The sequence below is a fragment of the Neodiprion pinetum genome, chromosome 7, assembly GCF_021155775.2.
Source record: "Neodiprion pinetum isolate iyNeoPine1 chromosome 7, iyNeoPine1.2, whole genome shotgun sequence".
Classification (NCBI taxonomy): Eukaryota; Metazoa; Arthropoda; class Insecta; order Hymenoptera; family Diprionidae; genus Neodiprion; species Neodiprion pinetum.
This window is the reverse complement of record NC_060238.1, coordinates 16,423,156-16,448,251: the sequence shown is the minus strand read 5'-3', so window position 1 is coordinate 16,448,251 and position 25,096 is coordinate 16,423,156. Positions and strand designations below refer to the sequence as shown.

Genomic DNA, 25,096 nt, shown 5'->3' with positions numbered 1-25,096 from the left:
CTTCGATTCTTAGGTATTCATAGGACATCTTGTTTTCATGTTTTTGTTCATGTAATTTTTAAAACTCAAAAATATTCAGTATAAATTGACTAAGTTTTACAATTCTATTTTATATTGTTTGTAATTTTGGTATTTTTTATTTTACAAACAGTATTTTTAGACTAGTTTTGGTATAAAATGAGTGCTCAAACATTTTGTGACAACAGATCAAACTTACCACTTTAAGAAAGTTCATGAATATAGTTGTTTCAAGCGCATCGCATTCCAGCATTGATTTTCCCCTTGATGATTTCTTCTATTTATAATTATGCTTGATTTTATGATCGCGGTAATTTATTGTCGACTTATTCTTTGATTTGTTGGAAAATGCGAGCATGCATCGTAATATTAAAATCGTTTAGTTTTCGTTGATTGGCGCCACGATGTTCAGCTGATCTGCAAAACCAATTTCAAAAATAAACGAAAAGGAAACATAAAATTGTTTTTCTATATCTAATCGCCATCGAACGAAATTATAAACATGCATGCATGCTTCGTGTTTGAATTAAGATTCAAAATTTCAATTCAACACCCAAATATAGGTCATCTATGTAAAAAATGTAGTAACAATTTGTGGTATTATTGAAAGTGAATATTATTTCTAAGGCTACGCCTGTGATTATACAAAGAAAGATGAATCGATCTAAATTCCGATGAAATTCCCAATTTGAAAAGGTCCGAAAGCACCAAATTCAAAATTTTTTGGTGGTGAAACTTAACGAAAAGAAATCGAACTTTGACTAAACATCAAAGGTTCGAATGGTCCGAAACCCGACGCTCAAAGTTCCGAACGGACAAAATGCCGCAAGGGCATACCTCCGACTAGTCAAAGTTCCGAAAGTGCAAAAATGAGAAAATTTAAAAATCTGAAACAATGAATTCGGAGATAAGTCCGATCACGCAGGACTACAGAGTCCGACTTTTCACCAAGGAACTCGAATCAGTGTTGTCCGGTGCTGCTACGACCGGTGAAAGACGGAAGCTTCGGGTTCATCTGTCGCTTGCGGGGTGTGTGATGATGCTTCAGCGAGACAGTCGCCTGTTGCACAGATGTGGCCAGTTGATCAAGCGAGCAGCACGCCAGCCGAAGCACCGGGCAATCTGCAACACACACGTATCTCTAGTGAGAAAAACACATACAAAGAACATTGAAACACATTTATTATTATTTTTCCGCCGTCTGTCACTCCGTGTCGTGCCGTTACGTTCGTTCGATCGGTGACTGGCTTTTTGTTTTCACGGAGAAGCTGCCGTCTTAGTCGGGCCGCGGCGCATTTGCTCTTCCGACGGAGACGATATCATTCCCGGTCTCGTCTTCGGGTGCGTAGAAATAAATATCTACTCTTGACTGACTGCCAGTTCCTCGTTCCACCCCTGCCAGCCTACTGTCCGCCGCTCTCCACCAGTGTGAATACAGTTGCGCAAACCGTCATCGTCATACTCCGCCCGAGACCTACGACATCGATAGAGGAGAGACTCGAGGCGAAGAAAAGAGATAGGCGGCCGTCCGAGACAGTCCGCGGTACTCTCACACGGTAAGTCCTGTATTGTTGTTGCTGTTGCGTGGTACTCTTTTTTTTTTTTCCCGATCTTTTGTACTACGGTAAAACCTCGGTGTACCGAACCATCAATTATGCGAACGTTGGCTCAAAAAATATATTTTCGGTATGAAATATGCATCGTTGCTCGGTAAAAAATGTGTAACAGTCGATCGTCGATTGTCAATTGACGAGTATATAAAATCAAAGTAATAAAACGAGCGTTCGGTGTTTGAAAAAGGTTGAATATGTAGTTATAGGTGTTTAATATAGACTGTCAATTTAAATTTGTGTTCTATGTAGCCCTTAAGATAATGATTGCTTTTCGGCTATTTTGATTATAAGAACTAATCGTAAGCTCATTAACAGTTACAATTAATTCGGATAATCGAGGTACTACTGTATTGAATCATCCCCCCCGCACCCGTGATCCTTGACGGTTCGGTCCTCTCTGCGGCCACATGTCAAATCGTCTCGTCTATGGAGTCTACATAATACCTATGACCTAACCAGATACGGTGATTATCGTTCGAAATGTGGGTATGAGATATAAACTTTTTTTTTTGTTTTTATATCGTAGACCATTGAATAAAAATTATTGCAAACCTTAGAGCTGCGTTATATCGCGTGTCGTCACAAACAGAAAATCATTCACGTTCAAGACACGGTAGAAATTACGGAAAGTATGCAGGCATGATATGCAAGTAGGCCTGTCTCCGAGAGGGACTGCATCCTCTCAATACCTACAAGAGCATGCGCGGTCAACAGAAGACGGACTAGTTAGAGCCACTCGAGGCAAACCAGCCTGTCTGGTATCTTGCTCTCCTGTATTTCCCTTCTGCTCCGTTCATTCGCTGCTGGTCGTCGTACCAGCTCCGAATCAAATATGCGCCTACATACACTGCAGCTGACAATAAGTATGAATACTCGCCTGCGATCCCTGCGATATAATGCTGGAACACATAATACACACACCTATCTAGATCAGTCGGTTTTTCATTATCAGTACGATTCGGAAAGGATACTAGCGATGGTCACTAAGCTAAAAATAATCGATGCATCAATTAATCGAGTCCACAAAAATAAACCGAACACGACTCGATTGAATAGGTAAGAATCAAACGATTAATCAACTATTTTGTATTTTTTAAACGATGCATATGAAACCAAAATTTCCCAAGTTTTAGTACGTAGTCTTAAAAGGAGAAAAGTTTTTTTGATCATTTGTAGTTTAATTTAAAACACTTTTCAATTTCAGGTGAAAATATTCATTTATCTTTCACTTATTATATCAAATACGTACTTAGTAAGGCAGTGATAATAATCGATACTTCAATCACATAAATTGATATTGTATTGCGTCATTCATGAGAGTAAAAAACAAAAACCGATTGTGAGGAAAAATAATCGTGTCGGTTGATTAATCGAGTTTGAAAAATAATTGATTATACTCGATTAATCAGGAAAAAATAATTGATTTAATCGAATATCGACTATTTTTGGCCATTATTATTGTATTGCAGCGTTTATGGGAGTAAAAAACAAAAACCGATTGTGAAAAAAAATAATTGAGTCTGAAAAATAATTGGTTATACTCGATTAATCGGGAAAAAATAACCGATTTAATTAAAAATCGGTAATTTTTGGTCACTCTTAAAGGATACTTATAAATCATTTTTTCGCATATATTTGCCATCCCCATTTCATCAATTTTCCTCTTCGTACAATCATTTGTGCAAAATAATTAATTGAATTTTCTAGTGTGGCGAAATCTTGTTGATTTCCTGATATTTCAAAATTATATGACGATGAAGTTAATAATATTACTGTAACGATGCATGTATCGAAAAAATCGTTACTTCGTTCCATTGGGAATGTCTGAAATTGATTAAACGATGCTGAATTAAATATACTCGTATTTTGCAAAGCCAACTCGTTGGAAGTCGTTCTAAAATTGCGCAATAATGATTTTTCTCCGACATTTCTTTACGTTAACATTACTAACCTTACCATCATAAAATTATCTGGTTCTCTTTAGCGACGAAAGAAAAGTTTAGCCGTGTAATTTATATTGCCTACTTACATTCGATTAGTTCATAAATGTTGTTAGAGACTTTTAATAAAATCAACTGTCGAAAGTCATCGACCAAAGTCATTAATCATGTTTGTTAAGTTAGCACAATTACATAAAAATATCAAAATAAAACGCTTTATATAATTAGCCGTTAACTAGCCATTGATTAGCTGCGGAAACGTTTATTTTACCACGTGTCACATTTTCCAAAAAATTGATGGTCAGACAAACTTCACAATAAGATAGCACAACCACTAGTGAGATAACTACGAAGAGTTGATAGTTGGTTAGTTAATTTTTAATGAGACTGTAATTTGCCGCTGATTAGCCGCTAATGATCAGGCGTAGTTTTAATTCAGTTAGATCCCAAATTTTCGAAACAACTTGAGGGTATACCCATTTCACTATTAACAATTAATCCTTGATTGTTGAGAATTATGAAAAGCACCAAATTTTGCCGTTCATTAGCCGCTAATGAGCCATGAAATTAATGAAGGATGAAGTTCATATTTTCGCGATCTAAGCATTGTCCGAAATTCCGTAACACTCATTATATATTGATACCTAAACCCTATCGCCGCAATCAAACATTGTTATAACATTTTGAATATTGAATGCATAGGAAGGATGAATTTCAGGAAAAAAATCGCATAAAAATTGACGATACACGCAAATACGCAACTAATCCCGTGTGACGGCAGAGGTGTTACGACGCTTTAATGTCATGTTTTGAACGTCTGATAGTGGTAACTTTCAAAGGGGAAAAATGATCTACTATATTTACCTAATAGCGTGTCACAGGCACCATCCACAAGGGCATGATATGAATTTCACAGTTAATTTCGATTTTTCGAGAAATCATTGGATATAAATGTACACGAGAGAAACTTTTAGTTCCGGTTACCGCTCAGTCCTAAACTATTTTCATTTTTTACCACAATCGCAAAAATATAGTTCTGTGTACAAAATGAAAATTAGATTTGTAGCTGTTACCAGAAAGTCTAGTATCTGTTACAATTATTTCTCATTACGATCACTGTTACTATACTTTCTTGTAACAGTTGCAAAAATTTAATGCTTGTGCAACAATAAATTGATGTTAAAGCCTTATTTATCTAAAAAAAGTAGAGTAAACCGAACAAATTGATTTTGCGTTGCAATTACCAAAAAATGATCGACAATAGCAAAAAATGGTTACGTGTACCTCGTTTTTCGTAATTCGAAACAACGATACCTGTTTTACTAAATTTTTCTAGTTACTATAACAAGTGAAATTTTTCTCAGTACAGTAAGTACCTATCAGACGGTACGTCTCATGGAGGGTACTGATAATATTCTACTATCATATGAATGAGAATGATAAATACAGAATGGAATATTCGTGGGCCGTTGACATCGAGCAAAACAACAATGTTTTAAAGGAAAAAAAAATACATGAAAAACGGTAAAAAAAATAATTTAATATTCTGAAAAAATCTGTACGTGTTGCAAATTCGATTTCGAAACGTTAATCGTATGGATTTTGCGATATCTCATATTTTTCTATGACAAATAAAATGCACAGATCTTATTACAATTGTTTTAATTTTTACTTTCTGATAGTTGAATTTTACGTAAAAAATACCCCGTATTAAAAAAGTTTCAGACCGGTGCTAAAAAAGTTAAGACTCGTGCAGAGCTGCTCATAATCAAGAAGTTTTCTCGAAACTCGCGAATTAGGTCAAATTAATTTTCGTTGTAGCGATGCGCACCGGTAATATTATTCGATATTCTAATAACGCAACGGAATGTAAATTTTGAACTCAGTGAGAATTCTTGAACTCCCCGGAAATTTCTTCAGAACTCTGGAGGATTGTACGATTCCATAAAAAAAAGAGTAATGGTATTTTTCAATAATTTTTTTTTCTTGTATCATAAAAAACCAGAACTGTTGCTAGTATGGGCACAGAAATATATAACTATTCGAGTACTGAACAAAACTGCTAACGTTACTATTCGAAAACTGACAAAAACTGAGGTTTTTTCAGAAAGTTGGGCGTCCCTTGAAATTGGCACCACATATTCTGAAAATGACTTTCCAAATCCTTGCGAATCGCAACTATTTTAAAAATTTTTCTGCAACTCTAGAACTCAAGAGAATTCCAACCGTCTGTCTCCAGGAAAATATCAATTTTATCGAATCCGGTGCCAACTTTATAGGTACACGTAAAGTTCTATATCTTTTACGTGCTCTCAATAACTTGAATAGGAACGGTGGACTCCTACTAGATATGACGACATGATGATTTTACTGTTCTCTATTGTAATAAAAACAAACTTACTGGTCATCATAGTGTAGAAGCAGACTATTTTGGGTGTTCGCCTCTGGTTTTGATGTAGAATTGCGACATTTGCAGCTTTAATGAGTCAATAATACTTAAGTTTTGATAGTAGTCAAAACAAGTGGCTATTTATGCGGCCAGTAAAAACTAACCTAATGTAACCTGACTACGTATCCTATTAAAAATGAGATCAAATGAAGAAAAACTGAAGCCCTCCGTGAAAACAGCAGCAAAAACAAACAAGTGATGGGGAATACTTTCACTGTGTCTGACTTACAAGATAATGCAGCTCACATATTATGCGAAGCGTATCAACGGTCACACTCGAGTCGAAAATTGACTATGTTAAATTCAAGTTAAACTGTCACCCACATTTTTATATTTTGGTTCAGAATTAAGTTTGTCGAATTCTTTCATTATTTTCAATCACTCGACTTTAAAGAAGAACATTTTTGTTCTGTTTAAAAAAATCTCAAGACTCAAATCTTCTATTGTATATTTGCTGGTGGTTGTGCTACTTTCAAGAATTCAATCAGTACTGCCAACAATTTCTATTGAAAATTCAACTCCCCCGACAAATTCCAAAATTTCATGGGTCATTAGCGACTAATGGGTGGCAAATTTTGGTGCCTCTGACATTGTTTTCATGACCAATATTCCATAGCTGATTTGCAGGTGGTTGTGTGATCAATATTTTTTTACATCTTAGGTTTTCACAAAATCCCAAATTCCATGATTTATCAGTCACAAGTTTTGGTGCATTTGACTATTTTTTACGAACAATCTTTCATAGGTAAATTTTAGGCGATTGTGATGTTTTCAAGAGAAATCTTCGTAGTTCTCTCACTAGTAGTTGTACCATTTTATTGTGAAGTTTGCCGGACAATCGATTTTTTCGAAAATTCGACATGCTGCAAAATAAATGTTTCCACGGCTAATCAGTAGCTTATTAACGGCTAATTATCCAAAAGGATTCATTTCGATAATTATGAGCGGTTATGATCGAATGGAAGACATCTTCCGCAGTTTACCCTTTAGCTAGCACCTTTATCTGGTATAACATTGTTAGCACTTTCAGGTCGTTGAAGACCCCAACCGAAAATTGCTTGCTGTAACGAAGCAATTTAATATTTTTACTTGAATATTTTTTTTTTGCGGTATTCACTTAACAGTCTTTTACAAGATAAAAATGGTCGCAACAATAGTTTTTAATTCTAAGATAGTAAAAAATGAAATCACACAAGCCAGTTCAAGGTTAATGCAAATTTTATGCTTTTTTTTTTGTAACGCCTGGTTTATGGGAAATTTTAATCGTCGTATTCCGTAAGTAGAACAGGAATTAATTTCTACATTTTTTCAGATGTTTATATTTCACTTGTAAAAACGATGCATTTTCGTATTTTTTAGTCAGAATCCTTCTTCTTCTACCATATTACATTGGCGTAATATCATAATACTAATACTAATCAAAATACGTAATCAATGCTGAATTTTCTTTTCCTAACTGTACGAGATTTTTCTCACTCGTTTTATCTGTCAATGCTAGGGAGGCTGTGATGCACGCACGCACGCCTCGCGATACTGTTGACTAATTTTGACAATTAGCAGTGTTAGTCTCAGGACCGGTATCCTCCTTCTATCTCTCATATATACACGGTAGAACAATTTTCGTAAATAACGTGTTCATCTATGAAGTTTTTAGCCAAAAAAAATTAGTTTTAATTGTGAATATTATATACGTAAAACTGATTGTTTTGAGCTCTCGACCCATTAATGATTTCTGCAGACGCCAAAATTTTGAGTTACTTATTAGTTTACGATATTTTTTAGAAGAGAAGGGCGCGGGGATTCACTGTTTTTTTTTTTTGTTCTCATTTCTCTGTTTTCAGAGAAAAAAGGAAGTCATTGTAATCATCTCGAAAATGAAAATCTGAGTTTTCACTAGATCTTCACGTTTCGAAATTTAGAGAATCACTAACCTCCGATCATTTTCAGATAAACGGCTGTGTGTAGGTAGTAACCAGATTTCAATGATTTTGGTCTCAATTGACGCGGCTTTACCAAACTCAGAACTGAACAGATTTTGGCTATGATCGGTTCAGTACTTTTTCAATCATATAAATACCAAAATGATATAACAATGATGATATCTTAAGAAAGGAGGAATGGATTTGAATGAAAATTGGTACCCCCAAGTTTTTTGGATCGCTAATCACGAATCTGAGGTCAGATTTGCAAATTTCAAATTTGGCGTATTCAACCAATCAAGCTTAAAAAACTAACAACTGGATTTTGATGAAAATTGGTACTCACTGGTTTGTTTAGTGGCTGATTACGAAACTGATGTCAGATTGCGAACTACAAATATGGCGATCCAATATGGTGTAAAAATATTTCAAGTCAAGTCTAAAGCCGCTTGTCTTTTATTATAGAGACACTCGTCTTTGCTACGCATTCATTTGCACGCGCACAAATTCAGAAATGAGGTGGGCGATAATCGACTAAACTTGTTTTTATACTTGTTTCGTATTATTATTATATTACCATTAGAATTCAATGACGCCATGCATCGGATGATATAGCCGCAGATTTGATGATTGACTTTGAATATCCGAAGATTTGAACTCACAATCGGTATTAAAACATGGCAACCAGTTGTTAAGAAGAATTCACGGAATTCAAAAAATGGTCCGGGGAGACACGGAAACGTCAGTAAATTTTACGGCAGTGTAATGAAACGAGAAAGAATATCAGAGTAAATGCCCCTAAGTGGTAGGTAATTTATTTTTTATCCGACTTTAATAATTGAGCCTTGCACCTGGTTCTTCATGTTCTTCTTCTTTTCATGCCGTTTTATCTTTTGTCCCACTCTTCTTCTACTTTATGGCCAATACCCATCTCTTACAAATGGTAGCTATTATTTTCTAGATTACACCTTGTTGTTAGTCAGGTAATGTACCTAACTGCATGCAGGTAAATGTTGATAGGTGGCAAGTGTAGTAGCGACAAGCCACTGCAGTTTATTCGTTATACACCACTCAGACACACGTGCAAATGTATAAACAAAATTATTTGTTATATATTATGAGCAAAATTTCAATCTCCTGGCACCCAAACCATCCGCTCATCCTTCACTGACATCCACGAGGTGTACAGAAGTGGAAAGGGAATGGCACAGCTGAAACTCTGACAATAGAAATATACGAGCAGTAGAAGGAAACAAAATTCAGAAGGCATCAATTTACGTCAGTTTTATAGAGTTTGAAAAGAAACGATCATTATATCAATCCGTTTATTAATATGTAGGTAAGTATGTAATATGTTTGCCAGGATTAGTTGACAGAAACATTACATTTTCATTGTCTATCGGTTAGTCATACTTGAATTCATGTTTACGTACGGCGAAAAGTCATCCATTTGGATTCACTGGAAGTCACACGAAATCATGTAAAAGTAACTTGAACTAATGAGAAGATAGGCGAAGTTACATGGAATTGAGTGAAGCTAGTGGGATTGATGATAATCCACTTGAGAGTAGGGGGACTAAATTCCAAAATTTTTCGTTACTTACCATTTGATCGGCTGCTTGCTTGACATAAAGTCATTTTTGAATTTATAATCTCAAGTTGTTGGGAAGGGTTTTCAATTTGCAACAAAAGTCACTCATTGTCAGAGTCTCGATTAGGTTAGTTATCTATTGGTGAGGAAATTATGCCTTACATAACGTCAGGGAAAATATCGTTATTGAGCAGTTTCGGAACGATTTTCGAGGAGTTGGTTTTCCAAAATAAATATATATGACCACGTGTTGTGTAATCATGGTTTAGTATATTTCAGACAATCCTGAAAGTGCGAAATAACGTTGTTAAGTTCATTCTCGTATTGAGCAAAGGTTCACTTAATAATTTGAAAATGTAGGAATAATGGGGTAATCTTTTTCGTTGCATCGATATACCTATCAATACCACGATCCGCCAACTCTTCTCATATTACGCTTCGTTGCCGGCTTTCAAATCACTATCGGTAGATTCTGAGTTCTTTCACTAATCACATCTAATGATTGGTCCTTAGCGCTGGCATTCGTCATCTCTCTCGGTTGGCTACTCTCAAACACGGGCTCGCCCCAATTGAACGGTCTCGCATACACAGAACGTGCTTGTAGCCGACGTGGTGAGCTTAGTTTCAGCTCCTCCCGCTAATTGGAAGTCGGAGTTGTAGGTACTCGTACATTCAGTGCGCGGACTCCTCAGGCCACGAACTACCGTATCATCATAGATCATGTATGAGAGTGAAGAAAGCACCGTGTGTACAAATTCTACACCGAATATTGCACCCATTGAAAGTTTGCGCCAGGTTTTCTCAATCTCTAAATCTCATCTACCTTTTCATTGGTCAGATCAATTTACACGCTGTAGGTGCAGTTTGATTCCATATTATGAAAAGATCTTACGGTACCTTCAAGATTAGTACATGTTACGGATATGCAGTCCAATAATTTTTCATCCTAACCGCTTTGTTTCCCATTTGGATATATATCTGTCTCTAATCTTTCACGATCTCTTGGGTATCTTGTCCCACTCCATCTGCGTCTCGACACCACATCGACTACGGCTTGATACTTGTTGAGCTGACAATGAGCTCTTTACTCCTCGACTGCACGGAGTCTATAAAGCTAGGATAAGCTGGACGGTTGATCCGGTTGGATGGCGGCTTCAGGAAGAGACCAGCCAACTTGATACGTCACAATTTAGCTGTGTGTGCGGTACTTACCCGTGTGCTAGTACGTCTCTGACGTATTATAAGTGCACTCACGTATGCACGCAGATGTCTGTGGTGTCTGTTTGTTGCGCACGCCAAGGAAACAACTGGCAGAACACTTAGGAGCTCTGCTGTCCGAGAGTTCATACCTACTGCAGTCTCTTTGGTGCATAGACTGCTTATACACATTATTATGTCGCGTCGTCGTGGCTTTGTATTATCCCATACACGTGTCTAATTGTTCCTAATAGTGTAGCTGTTGCACAGCCGTATATGGGATGATCTACGAACCTTCGACCAGCTTTTTAAGGTCATATTTTCGATTTGGCCAAAATTACGATGTGTGTAGTATACGCTAACTGTGAGATGTGAAAATACTGCAATTTTCAGGTCTCCGGCTCTTACTGTTTATGAGGAACACGTCGACCAGTTTCGTTATTTATTTTTATTTTTTTAACTGAATTTTTATCCACGAATTTTTAGCATTCCTTGTCGTCGAAAAACAGATATGACCTAATGTCTTTGTTTTTTGTATGTAGAAAAACTGTTATTTCTGCATACGTCACCCATTTCGAGTTGGTTCCTCAGTAAGTGCCAAAAAAAACAACAATTTTTCTAAAATACTCTGTTAGTCGTGTATTTGTGAAGGCTGAAAAAATGAATTGTTTTTTATATTCTTGGTGCAAAAATTAGATATTTTGAAGTGTATCCTGATATTTTCAGAGTGGGGTGAAGATGATATCATGATTAGATTACTACAATCTTTTCAGAGATCTCGAATTTTTGGAATATTAAAAAAAAAAAAAAAAAAAAATTGTTCAACGAATTTTTTGTTTCTGCTAAGGGAAAAAATGTGCATTTCGGAGTATATTCTGACTTCAATTTATAAATGAAATTAATATAATTAAACCGGTGTAAATATTCCAGTGATATACACTCATGGAAAACATCAACGTCCGCCTGTTTTTGACCGAAAAAAAGTTCAACTTTTTCATTTGTGAATCAACTCTACTTGCAATTTATACAATGTTACAGCGTTTTCAAGTTGAGCATTTTTTCGTCCAACAACAGGGGGGCCCATTAATTTTTTCCACGAGTGTAGAATATATCCCAAAAATATCCAGCTTACTGGAATATCGATACCGATTCAATAGTCAATAATAACCCTATTTTCGATTCACTTTGTACATATCAGGATTTACTCCGAAATATCTACTCTGTTGCTAAAAAACAACCTATACAATTAATTATTATTTTTTTTTTGAGTGTTTCCGATTTGATTATGGTCCCATTGTCATCTGTTTTTTATACTGTATCTTGTTATAGATTTTTACTCAATGAAACCGGGAGGAATACTCAAAAAATTCCATCACGTCAGGTTTTTTCTTGAACTCTTGTTTGTAGTTTGACTCAAAGTGAAACTCTCGTTTAACGTGAAATCTGGTATCCTATTCTTACTTGTAATAATCTTATGCAAAAGTGATTTCTGACTTCCATTTAATATGTATTAAAGTGAGACTCAATAAATACAAACAGGGAGACAGAAAATGGAAAGCGAAAGCATGTTCGGAGAAGTATAAAAGATGAGAAGAAAAGGTTTTGTAGGGAAAAAGATTAAACACGGAGTGTTGTACATTTCGCGAAGAAATTGTTTGTTTAATTTTCCAAGAAATATTGTTCTAGTTTATTTGAATGAAATGGTGGTTTTTTCATTATTGATATGCTTTTTTTATGGCAACACCTTGTATTTTGCAAAGATACTGTACGTGATGGCCGGAAATGAAGTAATTGTTTGATTCAGTGCACTCAAAAACATGATATTCAACAAAAACATCCCATGCAACTGAAATAAAATATTTTTTTGCAGACCTTTGTTAGTCCTTTATACACAATATTCGAATATGTACGGTCCAAAATTAAAATTAATTCAAATCATTATGTAAATTGAAATATAGTAAACGTAGCTTGTGAAACGAGTAATTTTCGCTTGTTGTTCAACGATACCAGAGCAACTTACTTACTAAAATTAATGATTTTGCGCGTATTACACATTTTACGAAGTTCAACGCCTGTCAAATACGTTTTCTGTCATTCTTCAGTCGGTTTAAAAAGAATATTTAATCCAACGATTTCTGAAGATGTTTCCAATCAATAGGTTAAAGTTTTTTTCTTAAGTAAATCAATTTTTAATGACCAAAAAATAAAAATAATTCTCCCATAAATCCCACCAAAAGTCATAAAAACACGGTGAGAATTTCAAAAAATGTATGGAATTTGTGTAGAAATTTTTTTTTACGACTTTCGGCATCATCTGTAGCGAAGTTGCGGAACCTGCTTATAATATAAAAAAATCGATCACCTAGTTCAAGTTTTTGGGTTCTATTCAAGAAAAAAATTAATTCTTTCTCGACGTTTCAGATATTTTTGTAGAATTTATTTCTACTGGATAGAATGTAGGATACTAGGACCGAATGTCCTGGCAATAATAACTCGGAAAAAAAACTCATAACAAGAATAACTTGTGACAAAAATAACTCATGAGAAAGATGACTCATATCCTCAGTTTTTCATTTCTACACATGTGTAATTATTAATTGGCTCAGTGTTATGAAAAATATGTTTGAAGTTTAGCGATTATTTGATAATTTTTTTTTTTTTTCTTTACCAAAAATTAAATATAACGTCACGAAAAAAACATAGCCAGATTATGTAACGTTAGATTCTTTTTTCGAATAATTTTTAAATCAAAATACTGTCATAAGGGGGTTAGATTGACTTTTTTTTCAACCATCAAGCTTTCACTATACTTTGGATTTTTTTTGTGTCCTTTCCATCGAATTCCACCATACTTTCCAACAAATACCAACACTCACTTTATTATTATTAATTGCCGTAAGGTTCGATCCCTGCGGAGAGCTTTATCTCTCTTTACACGATTCCTTGGGCGATTTAATTTTCGGTGAAATGGTTCGAAATCTCGGATTCTCGATCGACACGGAATGCCCCATATATTTATCATCGATGCTAGAATTCTAGGAACTACGTTGTTCAGGGTGCTGCTCTTCCTCGTCGACGGCAGGCTCACTGCCAATTTGTAGCCATGCCAACCAGGCAACTGGACAACAACTCCTCCCCAGAGGAGGTTCCGTAGACTCTCACTATAAATCACAAACTCGGGTAGACTTGTATATATTACAAATTTATAGATATGTACGCTAGGCTTGTCCAAAAGAATTAACTATTACTTTTTTTTCCAAGTCACACGTTTAATATTAATTATAGGAAGAGAGGCCTGTTATAATTTGAGTCCTTAATGTTAATTATTTAGTGATTCCTGAACGCGATTATCTATTTTCCATTTAATTAACACGCGCAAGTAGTTTTAGTTGTTTCTGAATTTTGTAGCTCAGTAACGAGGCAATGTACATAAATGTCCGATATATATTTTTGTAGGGAATTCAATGCCCTACAAAAAAGATCTGTTATAATTTTTTGATAACTCAACGGGGTTAAAGTTGAAATCATGTAAAAATTCATTACTTTAGAGATTAACAGTGAATATTATAGTCTTATCGCAAAATATTGTGGGTTTTTTTTTTTTTTTTTTATAAAACAATTCAACCGCCATAAAATCATGTCATTGAATTAAATTTAAACTTACGTAAATTTATTTTGTAATTATTAAAAGTAATGATATATAATATATGTAATTTCACTTTAAAAGCATGTTGTTTTTAATCAACAAATATATTAGCTCAAGTTGAAAGTGAATTGAATGACATGATTTGGTAGCGTATGAAATACTTTGCAAAAAAAAAAAAAAACCCGCAATATTTTGTAATAAGTCTAGTATTTTCGCTGTTAACTGTGAAGAACTTTTGAAAGAGTCAAGTTATCAAAAAATTATAAGAGACCTTTGTTGTACAGCATTGAATTCTTTACAAAAATATACAGCGAAAATTTATGTTCATTTCCTCGTTATACTGTGCTATAAAATTCAGAAATATCTAAAACTATTTTCGCGTGTTAATTAAATGGAAAATTCCGTTCAGGAACCACTAAATATTAACATTAAGGGCTCAAATTATAACAGACGTCATATTCCCTATTTCTAAAACTATTAACCGTGTGACTTTGAAAAAAACAAATAGTCGATTTTTTTGGACCATCCAAATGTACGCATGTACAATGCACCTCGGTACGCATTTATACGTCGCGTTCTGTAACAATACCGGATCGCATTGTCTGCCACAATATGTGCATCGTCATCGTCATCATCACCGTAATCGTCATGATAGAACGTAAGTTCAGATTTGTGTATTGTATCTGTATGAGAATAGGTATGTACACACAAATCAGAAGCTTAGAAATGCGCTCGCATGCATTGTTATTATGTATGTGAAAGCAGTAGTTACGTGGATAAGTAATTATTGTGCGTTTATGAATTGTATGCATGCACGTGTAGATGACTGTGCACGTGTAACGACGTACTGGATTTGACTGCTAATCGTCTTCAAAAAGTGGCGTAAAGGAGGGGGTGTAATTTGAACTAGGATGTATCTGTGAGTGTTGGAATCTCTACGCTGTCAAAGGAAAATATATAGAATTTATCGCATACGTAGCTGAAAACCTTTATTCTATCAATAAATAGTTGCACAAATCATAATTTATTTTACACATTACCGTAAATACGTTATTGTTTTACGGACTTAAGCAACATAGCGAATAGAGTAACTGAATTTCGAGCTATTCCTGCGAACGTGATTAATGTCTCTGAGATATACTTTCTAGTCGAATATTGTTGAGTTTATCGTAACATGAACAACGTGTGAACTTTATTAATTCAGCGCGTTGTATAGATTGTATAAAATTATGCCGTCGCCGTTAATGCGAGTATATTATAACTATCATTATACGGATATGACACGTTATAACCAATTATGTTGTTAACTGGAAACGTTTTGAGTACAGGTCTTCTGAATCTAGTCTTGAAATTTTCAGTTAACCATTTGAGACTGTTATTGATTTCATAATCATCGATTGCTTTTTATAGAAATCTCGACTTTTCATATTGAATCCGATATGTCTCGATCTCAAACTTTCAATTTTCCGCAGATGCGAAATGTGAAACATAATCACTGACTTGAAAATTGATTTTTTTTCATGCCAATGCAGTTACCGAATTTAAAATTCTCCAAAGACTTATTCACAACGACAATTGTTGGAAACGAGCAGGCAACATCTGAAACCGAAGTCATAAAAAGTCCCTAAATTCGTGGCTCCTCTAAAGCTTGTTTAATTGACCTTAATAAGTGACCCTTTGCATTATAAGTGTTGGTAAAAAAGTTATCAAGAATGGATATGATCACCTTGCGCGAGTACGCGTTGAAATAATATAATCTCATGGGATTCCATGCCCGGCGTTAAGGTTTGTCGGATCGCGGGCAGGTCAGTACATATTCCTCCAAGGGGGTCTAGATTTGGTACAGACTGTCAAGAGTACCGTACACTGGACGACGGGGACCGTCCGTGGTTATATATACGTATAGGTATATATACAAGAAAATTGCCGTTAAGACCGTCGCCCCGCGACTGGCAACACGGGGCCCGACTTGCCAGGCTCTTGGCTCTTGAATCGATGATGAAGATCCCGGACTTTTCTCGATCCTTCGGCGTGGTGCATAGTTGGACTGCGATTTACAATTACTATTAATTGGGAAACAACGAGGGGCAGTATTCAGGTCACGTATTAGTTTGGAACTAATGGCCTGTGAGAATACGTGGTAGGTTGACTTACCTTTTATCACGCAGTATGGGTGATTAGTAAAAAGTTCTAAATCACGTGGAATTTGAGTCGAACGGAAATTTTTTAATTGTAATAGCGATCACGAATTGATTGGTATTACTTGAAATTGTTCGAAGGGAATGTTGAAATTTATATAATATTTTCCGTATCGCAAAAGTTATAGAGTATTAAAGAAGGAAACACAAGGTGATGTTGGCATTGTTTGAAATCTGTGTTGAAATTGCTTAAGCCATTAAAGGATAGGGTTCAAATCGAGAGCAATTGGGATAATGGGTCAAGTCACAAATAGTAATTTAACTTGCAAATCGTTTGAAAAGAAGATTGAGATAGGTGCATAGAGAAAAAGTTTGTTTGTCACAGGTGCTAAAAAATGATACAGTGAAATGAGTATTGTTACAATAACGGTTGAAATATTGTTGAAATTACAGGATAATGCGGTACCAATAAGTATTTAGTTTGACCATAAATAGTCATCGATGCTACATTTCCTGGTTATGGCACCATTAAATCGGTTTGTTACATTGTTTCCGCTAAACAAGGCCCCAACATTAAATTATCGTAACAATCACAAAAAATATTACCCAGGCTACTATAGGTGTACAAGAATAATAGTGTCAGCTACTAAATTTTCTGATCACAGCCAGAAAACGAATTTTCATTTTCTATTCAGAACTACATTTTATGTTTATGTTAAAAAACAGTTAACGATTGTAGAGTAACTGTAATTAAAATATTTTATAGGTGTGGTATTATACATCTGTATGAAATTTGGTTCCGTCAAAATTGGGAATTAAACTACAAACAGCAACTAGAAACAAAGAAAAATGAAACTATCCGAGAAGCTTCGATAATTAAAAGTTGAAATCGTCTTTAACAATTGTAATCAATTGAAATCTGATCAGCCAAACCTGAATTCGGTAGAACGTTGGTTCTGCCAATATCAGAAATAAGAAGTGTAAGAGAAAGACGGAACGCGATGAAGAGATAGATAATAAAATATCGTGAAAACATTTAAAAATCAAACTCAAAGTGATTTGAAATTAAATTGATATTGATATTTTAGAATCGAATTTTATCACACAAATTTCTCGGTTGTTGTATCTCAGTTACTTTCTTCTATCCTTATCACATAAAATTCTGTGTTCCTGTTTAGACAATGGCGTCAGGCTTAAATATCTGAAACAATCGTCAATTGTTTCCGTTGATTGCATAATTAAGTTGCACTTCTTACTCCTTGTTGTTCTTTAACTGCAGAATTTTCTGGACTGCGTTTAGATCGTCGCCGCTATTGTTGCGATCTTTGATACAGTTATACTATTCACGGAGCGACAGGAATGCTGATGAGCGTTTGATGATGGATCCGGCAGTCCAGTAGCTACCGTATCGACCTGAACTGTGATGTCTAGGCATCTCGAATGCAAAAAACGGAAGCCAGACTCCCACGGGCTTACTGTTGACCGTCGGTATTATACGATTAGTAAGGATCCGGGTTTGCCTTGCAGGCATTCTTAGACTTCTGTTGCTAGCTACCTTGATCGTGTGACATGACTCACCCCAATGGTAATGATCGTGATGATGGTTATTCTGATCTTCGCACAGATAAAAACTTTTTGAATTTTCAATTCCTACATTTTTTGTATCACATCTCGTCTTATCATTTGGAATGCTTAGAATCATAGTTATCAGAGTCCAATATCGAAAATTCCCAAGAATCCAATCATTTGAGATTTAATAACCTTATAATGAATACCAATCTAATTGTTTCAAATTGAATCAATTCTTCTGTAATATAAATTATAATTATAATTTTTTCCCTACATAAATAATAATTGCCATTTTCTGACATAAATAATAATAACGCTCTTCATAAATTTGTAAATTGAATTGTTTCGGTATGGTTAAATAACTGATTTATGCATTTTAGATACTCGATTCTTTGTTTGATTTATTTTTTAACGTATGGCGTATCCTATGGGCAAGAGCTATCTTAATAATGTACATAGAACTTGGTTTGAAATAAAAATTCTTCAGATTGTCAAGTTATTATCGTGCTACGGAAGTTGCGTTGACTGAGAATTAAGAAATTTTAACTGCAATTTTTTTTTTCAAGACATTGAAATTATAGAAATTGAATATTCATATAACGATTTTCCACCACAAAAACCTCATATCTCGTACTACGAAGAAAGTGGCGTGTTGATAAACAGCAGAGTCTCTGTTAATAAAATATTGACACACAAGTATTTTTCCAGGCTAAAATAAAATAAAATGGGAGTCTAACCAATGTAAACAATGTATCCGCGCGTGCATGAAAGAGCTTGCGACTTTTTCGTGACATGATGCTCGCGCGATATCGCTTCCCCTATTGTACTGTTGCGGCCCTATTGAGAGATCATAGTGTCAAGTGGTCCTGGAAGTCCTTGAGATCCTGGAAATTTCCTTGAATTTACTGGACACCATGTTAAAATACATGTGGTTTTACTCGATAATACGAAGTGGTCTTCCGAACAATTTTTTATTGTCCCAAATGGCATTTATTTGAACAAAAAAACATTTCTTTCGTCTTATTCGACGAATCCGACAAATCCTTTCTCTGTATTTAAATCTTCTCGCGAAAGAATCACAAATACTTTATTAATGAAACCCGAAGCTTTAACTTTGAAGCTGATATTTCAAAATCAAATATCAATTCACAGTCTATATTCAATCATGAATTTTTCTCACGATGAACAACTCGGTGCATATCAATCTGTGATTTTGTTTGTATTCATATGCACGTTAGACAAGTATTATACGTAGATTTTTATCTGATCGATGTTCTCAATTCGGAGAGTCAAATATTTGGAATTGTCACGAACAAACTGCTTTAGCCTGACCATGAGTCAGGCCTCGAACTTTTCGTTTTTGTACTGTAGGTTCCAAGTTTCCAAAACAAAAAAATGTTTATATCCAAGTTGAATTCCGAACTAAAAATTGAGATCCGTTATTAAATAATCAGGAACTACGATATTACATGAAAATATGTCGATTGTTTTTATTTTGAACCTTTGTAATAGATCCATCATTACAAATATTGGAAGTTTGACCTTCGGTGACCCAAAAAACCTTCACCTTCTAATTCTGACAAAAATCCGAATATTTTTTAGATTTTTTTTCATCATATTGGATTCGCCATGTTAGATTTCGCAAAGTTGACTTTAGATTTGTGATCAGTGACTTGAAAAACGCGACGGTACCAGTTTTTATTTGAATTTATTCATCCATGCTCAAGATATGATTTTTGTTTCATTTTTTGGAATATCATTATTTAAAAAACTTGAAAAGTATTGAAGCCATCAAAGCCAAAATTTAATCGGTTTTAAGTTTGGAAAAGCCGTGTCGATTGAGATCAAAATCATTGAAACCCAGTAGCTCGTTTTCGAGATATCGCCGGACAAAAAAAAAAATTGATCACATACACTGATGTTTATTCGAAGATGGTCGGAGGTGATTTTCTAGACTTTGAAACGTCGAGATCTAGTGAAAACTTAACTTTTCATTTTCGGAGTGTTGATAATAACTTCTTTTTTTCCCGCAAGCAGAGAAACGGGAAGTTAAAAAATAAAATACAACGATTAAAATTGTTTTTTTTTTTAAATCAACTAGAGCCTTAATTCGCAATTTTTTCTCGTAATTCCATTCATTGCAAGTCTTGTTGTGAGAAGTAGGAAGCAAAAGCTCAAGTTGATAGGACACGAATTTTATTGTATGCAGAATATCGCGATGATGCGGAAAAAAGTACTGCACGCTGAAGACTGATAGATATTGGTGAACTACAGTTTGGGATTAAAAGACTAAAATACCAAACAATAATCGAATCACATGCCTTAGAATACGCCCATTAAGGAATTATAACTGTTTTTAGTCATTTCTGTCGTTTAAGAGGGCTTAATAATAATCTTTAAATATGGGGATGGCCCAATGGCCCACTGTCCTAAGGGACACAATTCAGTAGCCCACAGTTTTAACGAACGCACATAAATAAACGATTGGTAACATTTTGGCCCACGAGTAATATGAGACTCACAATAGCATATTGCGTAACAAGGATGCAAATTCGGTCTTTTCGGACCGAGCGTCAGTTTGTAACATGAGTCGTAGTCGAAGACGAATATTGAAAATACGCTAGGCGAAAAAACCGTTATGTCCTTGTAGCACATGATCACCGAAGATCGAGTCACATAGAAGCGTACGGCTTGCAGGCTATTTGAAGCAAGAAAAGTTGGGGTGCTCGGACGAGCTATCACCCCAACAGCTAGGTGTCGCTAGTGGCGCCTTTGCTTGTGTGGCTCACCTACAGCGCTCTATACTAATGCGTACAGTGTCGGTGTGTTGGCTCCGACCGGCGAGTTGGGGTGATCGTGTTCTCTATTGTCGACCGACGATAGAGCCATCTTACAGATTTACGAGTCGCGGAAAATTTTGCTTCAAGCGGCTCATAAGCCGTACGCTTCTATGTGACTCGATCTTCGTTGACATGATTCTTTATATAACAAGAGTATCTTACGCGTTTTGTTTTACGATGCACGAAATTGAGGTTAGGGCCACGTGTTATCAGATTTGTTTGCGACTCTGCATACGTGCAGTACAGAAAGGACTATTTTTAACTCCAAAATCCATTTCAACTATGAACACGCGTCGACGTCGTTTTACCGCACTCTTCGAAAATGGGGTAATGCACGCACGCTCCACATGACTCGAAAATCGAACTTTCCCAGCAGATGTTAAATAATATACTATTATAAAACGCTCTCAAACGAAATAATGATCCCGCCTATTGTGTCGCAACCTGACTTACACAGTACATTGTTTGCCTATTCTCTAGCGTTTTATTTCAGATTTTTTAATCCGATGTCACATTAGTTGTAAATAGTATTAGCAATGGCGGACTGGGGGGAGGGGTTGTAATTTGCCAATCCTTCTTCGTCCGCCACTGGGTACTAAATATTGGATTATCTGACTACTGCTGCGGAACCTACTTTCAATTTGTATCCGGACAATATGATTTGGTTGGGGTGAAAAATGAAAGTAGTTACGAGGATTGTACAGTAATCCCAACTGAAAATTTGTTGCTGTGTACCAAATATTTACAGTTTCGACAATGATTATAATTATTTACGGAAAATTTCCGTATATGATATTGAAAGGATTTACATCGTATAGGGACCAAGTGCGAGTACGAGTAGCGCCGCGAGTGGCCAAATTTGTCCCTATCGATGGGACTTGCACTAACGTTGACGAGTGGTCTGGCGGTTATTTGTAATCATCTTTCCTAAACAAAAAATATTTGTACCGAAGAAATGCCTCCTCTCGGTGCAAGGAAAGTGAAGGTTAATTGTTTTCAATTGTTTGTTAATTGATTCAAAATGATTGGTCAATTTCGTGCCATCGCGTAGCCACGGAAGTTTAACCGGTTCGAATGACTTTGAAGGAGTTCAGTTATCAAAATATGAGTATAAGGTTACATGTTTACTTTATTATGGTTTAATGAAATCCATATTATCGGAAAATTTGAGGTGGCGATGATTCTCCAAAATTCATCGTTGTATCGACGTTGCGAACTTCAACTTGGTGCATGAATATTTCAAAATGATCATTCGAAATTTGGGCTTGCGCCTACCGTGAAAGCATTCTTATGGTGGCGATGGTGATATTGCAGGGATCGATGCTGGCCATATAGATTGCGATTCGATTCTACAGAAGTCAGTTATACTGGGCAAATGTTCTACAGAATATGTTCTACAGACTCATTTCTACAGTAATATTTTTCTAAAGAAAGGAATTCGAGATCCACATTAGAAATAATCCTGCATGAATCGTTTTCTATATGGGAATTGTTCTACAGACTAATTTTCCACATATCTTTTTCTATAAAATATTTTTCTACAGATTGTGTTTGACACAACACACATTCAGAGCAATCGCCGAATCGTCAAAGTCATATATTTAATCGTCAATTTGGCACATTTTGATGCAATTTAATTTAAATTATTTGTATTGAACTAGGGGCTTCGCCCCTGCGCGCTTAGCGCGCCAACCCCATCTCGGCGCTACGCGCCTCGGGCACTCGGCACTGCGCGCCTCGTTGTTCGGCGCTTCGCGCCTCACTATTTCCTTACGCATTGTCTAGTAGACAGGCGAATTCCTTCATGTTGATTTAATGACAGGTCTTGCACTTGCTGTCCACTTCAATTCCTTCTGTGCTTACTTTTCTTTTTTTCATCAATCTAAGCTTCCATTCGTTGGTTGAACATTGGTGTTCCTTCTCTATTGATATCTGTCTATCTCCTTGACTTGCTGAATTATTTTTGCTACCGCTCTGCCCGTTATTCTCCAAAATCACCTTCTTTATATTTTTTTTTTCTCTGTATTTATGTTGCTGTTCACTCCGTAAAACACCTCTTTTTCTTGTGGTCAACATCTATCATGGTCGTCCTCTTGCCTGGTTATAGGAATATTTGTTTATTATTCTCTGGCTTATTTGGTTCTTCGCACTTAAAATTTTATTTTCCTTTTTCCTTTGTGATACTTCCGACCATCCACCATCTTCATCGCCTTGTCTGCTGGTTGAAACTCCTCCTTTCTGTTCGTTGTTTGAAAAGCCAGTATGATATTTTTTGTTCGCTTCCCTATATTTTCGCTGCTGTTCCCGTCGTCTAATTTTTCGCTCTTCTATGTACATCACATTGGTTGGTCGTCCTCTCGATTTATTTTCCGAATCAATCATCGCAATCGATTCTTCTAATTCTTCGACACCCTTCGTTGAATTATTTTTACTGCCGCTCTGCCGGTTATTCTCCAAAATCCCCTTCTTTATATTATTTTTTTCTCTATATTTGCGTTGATGTTCATTCCGCAAAACACCTCTTTCTCTTGTGGTCAACATCGATCCTGGTCGTCCTCTTTCCTGGTTATACGAATATTTGGTGGATATTATTCTATGGCTTATTTGGTTCTTCGCACTTACAATTTTATTTTCCTCTTTCTTTTGTGATACTTCCGACCATCCACCATCTTCATCGCCTTGTCTGCTGCTTGAAACTCCTCCTTTCTCCAATGTCATCGTAAATCCTGGCTGTCCTTTTGACTGTTTGGTGATATATTTAGATTTACTATTATTTGATTGTTACTTTTCATACTTATTACTCACTATCTGAATTTTATTTTGGTTCTGAAGACATCAAAGTGTCCACTCTCTCCGTCACCGGTGAAGAGTAGCGAGAATTGTGTTCCATTTTGTGATCCGATCCGGTGTGGATGAATTTGTTCTTCGCGATACTCGATTTAACATATCTTAAAAATTTCCGCAGCTGCATATATTGCATTTTTATTCATATGTGATTTGTAATCACTAGGTCACCTAATCACAGCACCGCTTGACTCATTACCTGTAATAAAACCCGCAAATGTAGACCAATTATCCACTATATTTGAAACGATACTCAGTCTCACCTCTGCGTGTCGATCTTGAGTGCCGTATACACAATACGCCAACGCGCGAAAAAGACAATTCCTGTCGGGAATCATCGTTATAATTTTCGTTTGCATGTTCATTTTTTGCGCGTTAGAAACAGATACCTATAAAGATATTTGTCAAAGACTGTCATAAACAGCCGATGACAGCTGTCAAAGGGTTTGCTAGATGCTTTTTGTTTTGTTTTCGGTATCTCACCCCACCGCCAACTTCATGCGTATACTATTGTTATTATAATCTTTTTTCACTATTGTTATTATAATCTTTTTTTACTATTGTTATTATAATCTTTTTCTACGTTCATTTGTTTGAAACTTTTTTATTAGATAGAGAGATTTATGCGTGTGTTGTGTCGATCGGGTATTGTAATAGTGATGTGTGAAACTAGAAAACAATTCCGTAGAAAAACATTCTGTAGAACAATTCTCCTGTAGAATAATTCGTGCAGGATTATTTCCGATACGAATCTGGAATTCCTTTTTGTATAAGAATATATTCTGTGGAATATTTACCCTGTAGAACTGATTTCTGTAGAATCGATCCTCCTCCGCCATATCAGACGCTGGTCCAAATCCAATGGCGAGCGTATAGGGGGGGTGGGGGGGATTACGCGTTGTGTTGCACTAGGCTCGTAATTACCCCCCCCCCCCCCCCCCCCCGCTCTCCTCCCCTGGCTCCTTGCTCAATGTCTTTCTGTCCTTCTCTTTCTCCCTGAACGTGCACACAAGCAACAAACTATTGACGTACATATACCTAAGTGTATGGCGAGAATGCAATGAGAGTCACTGTACCTTGTACCGGTTGTTCCACTCTATGGAATGTGGATGCTGCTGCATATCGAGCCCCGCATAGTCGTCTCCTACTATAACAACGTTTTCAGTATGCGCAGTGCAGGTGGGGTTCGCCCGAGGAGGAAGTGTCTTCCTTCCTCCCTCTGCTCGATGATGCCTTCAGACCCTTCAAACTTCGACGACTGCTCTACATAATGCGAGTCCGTATAGGTGTACCTACTTGTTGCTCGCGTAGATGGGCTATCGCTTTTCATCT

At 36.0% G+C, this 25,096-nt stretch overlaps 1 protein-coding gene across 1 annotated transcript in view; it reads left to right on the top strand.

Moving 5' to 3' along the window:
• The first annotated feature begins 1,078 nt into the window (after positions 1–1,078).
• The window catches only part of Ntan1 (N-terminal amidohydrolase 1), a 67,168-nt gene continuing 43,150 nt past the window's right edge, over positions 1,079–25,096 (top strand). The window contains exon 1 of the mRNA XM_046635111.1: positions 1,079–1,574. The gene's annotated coding sequence lies outside the window, so the exon portion shown is untranslated. The remainder of the gene's footprint in view (positions 1,575–25,096) is intronic.